Source organism: Macaca mulatta, chromosome 4 (genome assembly GCF_049350105.2).
Source record: "Macaca mulatta isolate MMU2019108-1 chromosome 4, T2T-MMU8v2.0, whole genome shotgun sequence".
NCBI lineage: Eukaryota > Metazoa > Chordata > Mammalia > Primates > Cercopithecidae > Macaca > Macaca mulatta.
Genome location: NC_133409.1, coordinates 70,495,805 through 70,508,107, shown reverse-complemented (window position 1 = coordinate 70,508,107; position 12,303 = coordinate 70,495,805). Strand labels below are relative to the sequence as shown.

Sequence of the window (12,303 nt, the reverse complement as noted above, 5' to 3'; positions counted from 1 at the left end):
AGGCTCCCTGCCTCCACCTATAGACTTCCTCTCCACTAGGACCAGGGTAAAGTCTCCAGTTGCCTCCCAGCAGCTGCCTTCAAACATATGCATTAGCCAAGGCAATTATCCTTGTCCATAGGCTTTCAGCTTTCTATAGAAGGAATGAGTGAAGATTGTGGCAAGGCCTGACTGTGATCACAGATGAGAAAGTGGAATCATTTCCCAAGGTTACCGGAACAAAGCACTGCGAAGTGGGTGGCTTAAACATCAAAAATGAATTGTCTCACAGTTCCGGAGGGTAAAAGTCCAAAATCAAAGCATTGCCTGGGTTGGTTCTGTTTGAGGGCTGTGACAGAAAATCTGTTGCATGCTTCTCTGTAGCTTCTGGGACTTTGCTGCAATCTTTGGGGTTCGTTGGCTTATAGAAGCATCACCTCCACTCTGCCTCCATCATCACATGTCTTTCTCCCTATGTGTGTGACTCTGTCCAAATTTTCCCTTTTTATAAGGACATCAGTCATACTGGAGTCCTTATAAAAAGGACTGGCCAACACTAATGGCCTCATTTTAACTCCATTACCCCTGTAAAGACCCCACCTCCAAATAAGGCCACATTCTAGGATACTGGGGTTTAAGACCTCAACATATCATTTTTGAGGGGGACACAATTCAACTTATAACAGAGAGATTTTAAGATCCTGGAGGAAAAGAGTGTTTAGTAATCTAAGAAGCAGTAGATTTGAGGCGTAGTCAAATGAAGAGGAGGACTTTTTTATGAGCCGAGAGGAAGGGTAAGCCTACTAGTAAGGCTTTACAATTTGTCCACTTTACAACCACCCAGAGCTTTTCTCTTTGCAGCCTCCCTGTGGAGCAGCCCATTAGCATTTACGAATATGTTATAAAGGCTGCACATCTGATAAGAACATAAAATCTGTGATAGTTGATTTGCTAACCTGAATTTTCCAGTCAGCAGAATCCAGCTTTGAATTGCTCACTAGCACACAGCTGCTCCCATCCTTCTTGGCCCTTCTGCCTCTCTGGCCTCACTGCACTCAAAGCTCCACTCAAAAAGGGCCTCAATCATAAATCTCCAGAAAAGTAGACAATGTCTGTTTGACAAATAGTACAAGAATCTGCCATAGCTTTTGCTAAATTTTGCCTTAAAATCTAAAGGAGGACTGAGTCTAGCCACCACCCCCTTCTTTTGGACATGCCCATGACCACACAAAGTGCCACCCACCAACCTTTGTAATATGATGCAAAAGTTATTACTAAAGTTCTTGGCAATGCTGTTCTCTTCATTGTTTTATGGTGGAATCAAGAAAGTTTGGAGAGATTCAGATTGGTGCATATGTTGGAAGGGCCACTCTTGCATGACATTTGGGTGCCATGTCACAGTGCCCAGGACAATTGAGACCCCTACAGGTACCTCACTTCCTGTTGTTCCAAATCTCCGTTCCTGCTCCAATTCGATAAGTCCACCATTACTAAAGCACAGTTCCCCAGCAACTACGGGTGTGTACTGCCCTGTTAGAAACCCACATGGCTTGCTTTACCATAAAGCCTTGCGTGTAGCATTTGTTAGTAACAAAACCAAAATGAGGCATTTAGGCAGGAGGTGGGAAGGTTGAGCTGTTCATTTCATTAGAAACATTTACCCTTCTTTTCAAAACAACCTCCTGAGAAAAGCAGGGGAGTTTTGATTTAGCAAAAGAAATAATAGTCAAGCAGTGTATCAACAAATTAATTATTTAAACATATTCCATTCCAAGTAATTTCTTACTCCCCATAGTTATTTGTCAGTTGTTTTTTTTTTTTAAATTACAAAATAACACTTGCTCATTTTAAAGATTCAAACAATACAGAAGTGGGTAAAGTAAAAAGTATAATGTAAAAAGTGAAAATCTCACTTTACTTTTCCTAACCTCACTCCCCAGAGGTAACTGCTGCTCATAATTAAGCAAATATCTAAACATATATATTTAAATGATAGATATGCAGTTGCTTATTTTTAAAAAATCTGATCCATTTGACGTTTGCCTGGTAACTTGCTTTTTTCCACTCCATGATATATTAAGGACTTTCTTCATGTCATTCCATGTTTCTTTTGAAAAAATACAATTTTATTTTTTGATCAGTGGTGAAATAACAACAAAAGGTGTAACTACATGAACACCGGCGGCCAGCCTGCCACAAGAAATTCCAGCCGTATTTCTCGTGCAGGACTAAATTTTCAACAGGTTCCACTGGGAAAAGTAGAAACTTTAGAACAAAGCAGACTGAAGAGTATTTCCTGTGCTGTGGACAAAGGTGGGGGATTTTCATTACCTCCAAGTGCCCAATTTTTCTACTAAGAGAGGATAAATGCTTTCAATTACATGAATTCCCATCAGGCAGACAACAATAGGCATGGAGACAATTCTATAGCTCTTGAGCAATAAAAAGTATATCACAGGCTGGAGAACGGGACAAAGAGAAACAGCTCTGCCTCCATAATAAGGGGAGAGTGAGAGTCGTTGTCTACAGAATGCTGCTGGAGCACATTAACTGAAAATTTTAAGCAAATAAGTTGGACACTATTTTCCAGTGATTTACAATACTTCTGCAGAAAACTCTACTGTAATCCACCATGCCGCTGGTGCATAGCTGTGGCGTCTCACTGGTTTAGGTACTTTCTTTATATTTCTGCTGTTTCCTTTTTCTTTTTGTTCTTCTTTCTCCCCTCTTCAAACTTTTTTCTCTCTCATCTGAACACTTTTAGTGTCTTATTTTTTTGCTCAGAGACAACTGAAATTGTCAAACTAATTTGATAGATTAGATAGATTTCTAGAAAGAGTCTTCATCTGTCTAAACTTCTTTTGCCTCCCATTGTGACAAAATCTTTGAAAAAAATAGACTCAGCCATATTTATAACGGTAAAATTACATATGTAACCATTTAACGATACCATAAACACTTTTTGCCTAAAATTCTAAATCTTGGCTTAGTTCTCCTTTGCTTTGTATGTATAGACCAAATCACATATCCCCTTTACCTCTTGGAAAGAAGTGGCCGATTTTAAGATTCTTCTTCATCATTTAACCAGCTTCAGATGGTTAAGCATTGAATTAGGGTTATATTAAATTACATATTAGTTACAGTTATAAATCAATTATATATAATAACTGATGTGTTATGAAATAGTTGGAATTATGCCTGCCTTTATTAGTGATGACAGCATTTTAAATTCTATATAATAAATATTTCTAGAGCCTTTTCATTTAAGAAATGTTTATAACAAAATATCTTCTAAGCAAAATAGCTTTTCCATTTTAATTTCATTAACATTCAGCTTTTAGAAAGTATGGCAAGTATTGCATAATATTTTCTTATTTATAAATGAAAAATTAAGAGTACATAATGTTGAAGTGAATTATCCCAGACGTCCTAGAATGTCAACACATAATTTAGATTCACAAAGCATCTGAGTTGGTTGCTGAGGCAAAGAATTTCCTTCTTAACTCACCTATCACGCCTCTCTCTCCACTCCTCTATTCCATTCAGGCTAATATAGCTGGAGTTTTCCTCATCCCTCTTCATCCCTTTTTTTTTTTTTTTTATGAGATGGAGTCTCACTCTGTCGCCCAGGCTGTAATGCAGTGGTGCAATCTTGGCTCACTGCAGCCTCCACCTCCCGGGTTCAAGCGATTCTCCTGCCTCAGTTTCCTGAGTAGCTGGGACTACAGGCGCATGCCACCATGCCCAACTAACTTTTATTTAAAACTCTTCCATATACCATTATGCCATCATATCTTACTACAGTCTTCCTTTCCTGTTGTTCAAAAAAAATCTTACAATCTTATTTCCTCTAAAGCTTATTGATTGATGGGAATGGAAACATAAATAAATATCCAACTCAAAATTGGACATCTTCACGTGAACATTTTATAGAAACCTCAAACTTAGTATATTCCAGACCGAACACATGATCTAGCCCCTGCATAGCCCAGTCTATCCTCCTGCTAGTGTTATCTATCTCACTACATCATCCACATTTAATTACTTTAGCCTAGAAATTCAGTGTTCATTCAGTCAATCACCAACCCTGTCAGTTACAGACCCTAAATGCTCTCTGCCATTCCACTACTCACCATTCACCCCACTTCAACTTTCCCCTTGCCATAATCACACTTACGGGATTGGGAGAGGGTGTGTGTGCATGTGATTAGAGGCTACTGAGAATCAGAATAAGTTTAACACCAAGTCATCACTTCGAACTGGTATAAGAAGACTATAATAGTTGCTCCTTGGTCAGAAATAAAAGTGAACATTTTCTTAGATTCCTGGAAGCTGCTATTCAATATTATAAGTCTTTGTTAATAAATGAGTTTGATTAGATCTTTTCTTCTGTGGGCCCAGAAGCCAGCGTGGAGAGATGCCTGGCAGAAGTAGACTTCCAAGTCCAGATTTCCCAGTGAGGTCTTGGTGAAACCACTGACAATTCTGCTATTCAGATCTACCTAAAGACGTAAGTCAATATCAAGATAATAAAATGTTCCAGAATCTGCAGGACTGGTGTGCACATTACTAGGCAGCATGCATACATAAAAGCACAGAAACGTGCTGTCAGGAAAATGAATTAATATATGAAGAGCTATATTTTTCCACATAGCCCAGGAAGTTATATTCTGAATTTACTAGAACATCAGTGACCAACTCAGATTGTCACTACCAAAGGTTCTTTGACCAACAGGAAAACACAAGGCATAGGAAGGGATGGACCATTTTCCTTAGTTTTATAAGAGCCAGGGTTACTATTTTTCTTTTAAATAATTTACAACTTAAAGGAAAGGTTGAGAAAATGGTACAAGACATTCCCGTATACTTTTACCCACATTCCCCAAATGCTACATTTTATCACACTTGCTTATTATCCTGTCATCCAGCTCTCTATCTAGGAACCTATCTATTTTTCTTCTGAGATGTTTGAGAGTAAGTTGCATATATCAGCATGTATTTCCAAAAACAAGGTCTTATATTTTACCTTAATCCCAGTGCTTTGATCAAAATCAGGAAATTCACACAGGTAGTATTATTTTCAAATGCATTGACCTTATTCAAATTTTGCCAATTGTCTTACTAAGGCCGACTATCTGACCCAAGACCCAATTCAGGATTGTACTTGCATGGAAGCATCATGTCTCTTTAGCCTCCTTTGGTCTGGAACAGTTCATGACCTTGACAATTTTGAAGAGTTCTAGCCAGCTATTTTGTGGAATGCCCCTCAATTGGGGATTTTGTGATGTCTCTTTCAGGTTATGGATTTTTGGCAGGAACATCACAAGAATGAGGTTGCTTCTCCTTTGTGCATCATATCAGAAGCACATGATGTTAATGTGTCCCACTACTGATTCACCTTTGATCACTTGGATATGGTAGTGTCTGCCAGATTGCTTCCTCTCTGTAAAGTTACTATTTGCCCTTTGCAATTAATAAGTATCCTATGTGGAGGAACTTTGAGGCTTTCAAAATACCCTGTTTCTGGTCCTGTTTTCCCTCAGTAATTTTAGCATCCACTGATGATTCTTGCTTCAAACAATTATTGCTCCGCATTCCCCATACCTTACCTTCTTCCTGGACACACAGCTGAAGTACAGTTCCTAGTCCCCTCATATCTAGGAGGGATGATATAACTTATTCTAGTGCACAGAGCTATAATTGTAAGGGGTATATGCCCCTTCTAGGTTTGCTCCCCCAACCCAACAAATGTATCCTATTATTCTGCAAGTTCTTTGCTGGTCAGTCAATTGGATGCACAAGCTCCAGCAGAGAACGCTAAGAAGGCTTTGGTAGTTGTGGAGCCACTAGACCTTAGCGTCTGTACCATTCAGGAAGTCCTATGAACTTGGATGAAGAAATCTTTCTTTTAACTGGAATTTGACATCTCCCTTTGTGAATACAGACGGCAGCTATAATAGTGTTAGCAATATCAATGTCTTTGTCACCAAGATAAATCACATGCATTACATATCACGTTGTATTCAGTGCAGACATCTTGAAATATATTTACCTATCGCTAATTTGAAATTAACTTTGAATTTTAATTATTAGATCTATCACTATATCTGTTTTTTCTTTTATCACATTTAGAAACTGTCCTGAGAGGAGATTTATTGGCTTCACCAGACTGCTAAAGGGGTCTAAGACCTAAAATAGGTTAAGATAGAAGGATTAGTTCCCTGAGTCACTGCATTGTGAGGACCACCTGGGGAAGGAGGTAGGGAATATCCGCAATAGAATTTGCATGAGAGAGAAATAAACTTTTACTCTCTTAAGCTGAGATATATGCTGTTATTTGTTCAGCAATTATCCTATCCTGACTAATCAAGAGAATAAAGCTGTAAATGTGGAAATTATATGCATGGGAAGATGGCTGAGGCCATGGGATTGGATGTGATTGTTAAGAAGGGAGACAAGTACTGAATCTGGGGCAATTGCTACATTTTGGAAAAGAAGACAAAAGAAACAGATGAAAGAATGGTCTGAATAGAAGAAAGAGAACCAGAAATACATGGTGTAAAAGATTCTATGAACCTGAAACCATATTTTCATTTATCAGATGTCTTCATATAGAATAAGTCCTTATATGTTGTCTGGCAAGATAAGAAGCGAAACCATTTCAGTAGATTTTCTCAACTATATCTGTCATTTACAAGATGACAGGTATTATACTTCTCTAAGTCTAGGTTTCCTTGTCTATGAAAAAATTGCAATGCAGATTAGAGAAGGTAATGTAAGTAAACACATGCAAAAGAACCTACTACAGCTTCTGACATGTACCTATCGCTAGATAAGTTAGCTCTCTTTCTCCCCAGTCTTTCCCCTTCCTACCTTTATTAGCAATGCATTTCATGTATTAGAGTTTAAAAGAACTAAAGAGTATATTAAGAAAACTGTAAATTTTTTTCTTAAGTCAAAATCACAGCATTTTAGACATTATACTTGCTATAGTATTCAAGCTATAAAACTAAGCAAAATCATTATTAAAATTCAAATAGAACCTTGATTTTTTACTTGGAAAACAGATTGAGTAAAAAAAGAGGTGGGTGGTGTTTATTTTTTTTTAATTTTTTATTTTTTTGTTTTGTTTTGAGACAGGGTCTCACTGTGTCACCAAGTTTGGAGTGCAATGGTGCTATCTTGGCTCACTGCAACCTCCACCTCCCAGGCTCAAGCAATCCTCCCACCTCAGTCTCCTGGGTAGCTGAGATTTCGAGTGTCTATCACCATGCCTGGCTAACTTTCGTATTTTTAGTAGAGACAGGTTTCACCGTGTTGGCCAGGCTGGTCTCGAACTCCTAAGTTCAGGCAATCTGTGAGGCCTGGGCCTCCCAAAGTATTGGGATTATAGGCACCAGCCATAGTGCCTGGCCCAGCTGTAATTTTTTTTTTTTTTTTTTTTTTTTTTTTGAGACGGAGTCTGGCTCTGTCGCCCAGGCTGGAGTGCAGTGGCGTGATCTTGGCTCACTGCAAGCTCTGCCTCTCAGGTTCACGCCATTCTCCTGCCTCAGCCTCCCAAGTAACTGGGACTAAAGGCGCCTGCCACCACGCCTGGCTAATTTTTTGTATATTTAGGAGAGACGGGGTTTCACCGTGTTAGCCAGGATGGTCTCAATCTCCTGACCTTGTGATCTGCCCGCCTCGGCCTCCCAAAGTGCTGGGATTACAGGCCTGAGCCACCGCGCCCAGCCTCCCACCTATAATTTTTAAATGTCAATCAAAAGCAATCAAGACATCAAACCACCATTTATTAGAGTTGAGTATCAAAGAGTCCTCATGAGCTACGCCAAAATGTACGTTGGTCCTCAGGAAATCCACCTCTGAATCGCTCCTTCTTTGTCCTTAGTACCTTGTTCCTTATCTCATGTTTTCCTACCACAAACGCAGTGCGAAGGGGAAGAGAGGGGTGCTTCAAAAATCACAAATTTTATACAGGTAAATATTTTTATTGTTAATGTCTTCAACACTGGATATGGATATCTTATATATAAATATGAAGCCATATATGCATTCCTTAAAATTCAATTACAAAGTCCAGTGGAAAATGAAAACATAGATTAATATTGCCACAGCATGCGAGGGAAAAACTGTCTCTCATCTACTTTGAAAAGTTTTACTAAGTGTCTCTTGGAGTCACCATTTCCAAAACATGGATATGCATAAACCAATGCATTTTGATAACAGTTCTGTAATTGAACCCCTTTCTCCTGTCATTCTAGAGTTTCTTGAACTGAGGAATGAGTAATATCCTGGACTAGAGGCTGAGAGATTGTTTTCATAATCAACAGCCATCTGTGCAGAATAACAATAGAGCTGAAAAGATTCTGACCTATGCTACCAAAGAATTTTCCAGATAATTCAGACTCTTTCTATGAAAAGTGCCAGAATCTGAGTGACAAGCCCAGGCAACTCCTCCTCCTTGCAGTTTTAGGAAGAAAGTGCTGCCATCTACAGGGAGGACACGGAACTAATGCTTTAAAAAAAGGTGGAGAACCTACTGGATCCTAAGGTTGTAATTAGCTATAGGAAAAAAAATAGCAATAGCATGGCTAACGAGAGTAACACAATGTGTCCACTTTTAAATTTTTACTCCAAATATATTCTACTTCTTTGCTGTCCAATACAGCTGCCACCAGCCACATGTGGCTATGAAGCACCTGAAATGTAGCTAGTGTGACTGAGGAATAGAGTTTCTAAATTTTCATTTCATTTTAATTAATTTCATTGATTTAAATTTTAAAACTGACACTCAAGTCAGTCATTGAAAACTTTTAAGTATGCTTGTAACAACTTACGTGTCCGAATCTATTTTTCAAATGTAAATTTTAAGATATCTATCTACAGATTAAATATTCCTAATAAAAATGTAACATCTGAATTGCATATGCTATAAGTGAAAAACGTATACCACATTTCAAATGTTTAGTACAAAGCCAAAAGAATGTAATATTTTTCATTAATAACTATTATATTTAGACCATGTTGAAATCGATATTTGGATATATTATGTCAAACAAAATATATTATTAAAATTACTTTTATTGGCTTCTTTTTACTATTTTAATATGATTACTAGAAAATTTTAAATGACACGTGTGACTGACAGATTTCTATTGTACAGCACTGTTTTAATTGATTCAAAGGCACAAAAAAAAGAAGTAAATATGTTTAGTTGTTTAGTGCTTATAGAATCACATGAAGTGCTAGTTTTACAAATGTCGTATTTGACCTCAAAATTAAAGCAAACATGTAACAGACACTGATGCCAGTATGGGTTAATGTAACATAATTTTTAGAGGAAATGATCTCTTCGGTCTTCAGTGATCATCATTGTGACTGCCAGACATCTTAAAATGGTAGATAATTTGGATCTTGATGAATATAACAACATAACCGTTTTTATCATGGTTAATGAACTGGTGACAGGAAGCACACATTGTAAAGAAACTCCACTAAATTTGTGTCCTGTTCCACTTCTTCCATCGATTTCCGGCATTATCTCCCCCCGACTATATCTTCATTGTGAGGACTGACTCCCTGGGCTCAGCAGTCCCCCACTGGCCGTCCTCACAAGCGCAGTGCAGACTTCTCCCTGTGGTGCCACCCCTTGGCTTTCGCGGCTGAAGCAGTCTTTCTCCAAAGTAAAAACACCTCCTTCATCAAGGGTGTCTTCTTCCAATCTATAACATAAAAATCCTATCTCCTCTCTTTCTATTTTTCCATATGCCATATGTTTAACATATACTTCTGTTTCTCAGGCAGAAAAATAAATAAATAAATAAACCAGACAGGCCCATGACTCAGTTGGCAGATGCCCACACAAAGATAGGGTGGCCAACCGTCCTGATTTGTTTGCCCAGGACTGTCCCAGTTTTAGTATTGAAAGTCCCACCTTCCAGGAAACCCCAATCCTGAGCAAACCAGGCCGGTTGGTCGCCCTACTTGCCAATCTCGCCTGTTGACAGCAAAGCCAGAGACAGGAGAGCCACACCCCCGCGCTTTGCTCCAGCAACAGGGACTGTTTCCCTGCTGAGTTTAGCCTCCTTCCCTTTACCCACATGGCCGCCCTTTCCCTTCCTGGCCCCCTAACTTACCTGTCGCCCTGCCATCCTCCAGGCATCACTCCCATCAAAGGCCTTCCGTCACTCCTCTGGCACAGGTAAGTTGTACCTAACCACGTTGTATTTTAATTCTCTGTCCAGTCCCCAAGCTTCCCATCAGCTGTAAGCTCAAGTCAGGAGTTTTGTTCATTCTTGTGTTTCTGTCACATATTAGCTGAACTTGTGAGTGAATGTTGGTTCGTCTTAGAAAGGCACCTGGGCTCTGGGTATATTTTGTGGGATTTCTTCCGAGAATACGCTCCTCTTCCGACATAAGGACCAACCACAAACTGTTTTTCAAGACTGGACGTCTGCATTTCCCAGCGTTGGAGAATCTTTCCCAGTCTTAGTCTCTCCACCACAGTAGGGAACACTGTTCTGTCAGTAACCCCTGACTAACGCCACCCCCATTTCACCCCTAGAGGGGGAAAAAAAAAAAGACGCACATATGTACGCACGTCAAAAAGTTACAGCAGCAATAACCAAAAACTTCCTTGCTTTCACTTTCTACACTGGCTAGTGATTTTTGCCTTTAGGGGTTGGAATGGCTCAATATGCATATTTCTTTCCAACGTGGGAGAAAAGAATGCACAGAAGAATGCAGCCAAGTGGAGAGAACGCGCAGAAATAATGAAAGAAGTGTACCTAGAGGTGATTACATACAGAAAGACAACAAGTGATCTCAGAGTGACAGGTAGTGACGAAGATGCAAAAAAAAAATCAGATATAGTCCTGCTTGTCCAGGAGCCACGGTGGTTATAATTTGGGAGTTACATAGGCATGCTTTCTAGATATTACATCACACAGAAGGCAATAAATTGCTCTTAGTAATACAGAGAAAAATGTAAACATTCAGTGAACATTTTAACATTAATTTTATGTATTTACTTTATGTATTTCAAACTTATCTATTTTAATATATTTAAAATAAAAATTACGTATCTTTATATATTGAAATACGTTCAAAGTGTTTAAACTATTAATTTTTGTTTGTTTGTTTGTTTGTTTCTGAGATGGAGTCTCACTCTGTCACCCTGGCTAGAGTGCAGTGGCGTGATCTCGGCGCACTGCAACCTCCGCCTCCTGGGTTCAAGCGATTTTCCTGCCTCAGCCTCCTGAATAGCTGGGACTACAGACACACACCACCACGCCCGGCTAGTTTTAGTAGAGACAGGGTTTAGCCATGTTGGCCAGGCTGGTTTTGAACTCCTGACCTCAAGTGATCCACCCACTTCAGTCTCCCAAAGTGCTAGAATTACAGGTGTGAGCCACTGCATCTAGCCTATTCATATATTTTAAAACATTAGATTATTAATGGTCACTTTTGAGTGCTAATTACGTAAAATAACTTTACCTGTATGATTCTCAAAGTTCTACGAAGTAGGTTCTATAATTATCTCCATTTTACTGAGAACTTGTGGCACAGAAAAGTGAAGAAACTCATCCAAGGTCATAGAATTTGTAAATGAAAGAGCTGGGATTTAAAGAGGCCCGTTAAAGGTGATAGCAACCCCCTGGGATGCATAGAAACATGTTCACACCACTCTCCAATAATCAAACAGCACACCATCAAAACTAATTTATAAAAAATAACCTGCAAAGTCTCTAACAGTTTCAGCATGCACCATGCTGTTTTACTACAAGCTGTACAACATGCTTCCCAATGGATGCTCTACAAACACGCATACACCTTAGTAAATGTTTATTTCTCATGGGATAAGCCCATGCATGAACGAGTAGATAATGGTGTCAGAATCACGAATTCATTTTCTCCTTCATTTAAGTTAGAATGATAGTTCTTTTTCACCTGAAAGCGGTCTCGGAAGTGTTGTCAACCTCAGCTGCTCAATGGAAGCACCTGGAGAACTTTAAAAGCCACTGAGATCTGGTTACCATCTGCAGAGGTTGTGATTTCATTGGGACTTTTAACCTCCCCAGAGGGTTCTGACATGCGCTCAAGATAAAGAAGCACTGTTTTGTTTAGAGTAAGCAGAGGAATTTCAAGGTGTGTCTCCAGGTCAGCCATCAACTTCACCTGGGAGCTTTTAGGAAATGCAAAATATTGCGCTCCCTCCTGGATCTACTGAGTAAGAAATTCTGAGGGTGGGGCCCAGCCTTCAGCGTCATAACACAGCTTCCAGGTGATTGTGATACTCACTTGAGTTTGAGAACCACTGATGGA

General features: G+C 39.2%; 1 protein-coding gene across 20 annotated transcripts in view; it reads right to left on the bottom strand.

Moving 5' to 3' along the window:
• The window catches only part of ESR1 (estrogen receptor 1), a 436,798-nt gene that overhangs the window by 321,519 nt on the left and 102,976 nt on the right, over positions 1-12,303 (bottom strand). The window contains exon 3 of one of the 20 annotated variants that reach the window (XM_077999568.1): positions 10,116-10,539. The exons of 18 other annotated variants lie outside the window; for them this stretch is intronic. The gene's annotated coding sequence lies outside the window, so the exon portion shown is untranslated. Of the gene's footprint in view, positions 1-10,115; positions 10,540-12,303 lie in introns of those variants that run through there. One more of the 20 variants, XM_077999563.1, reaches the window with a different exon arrangement.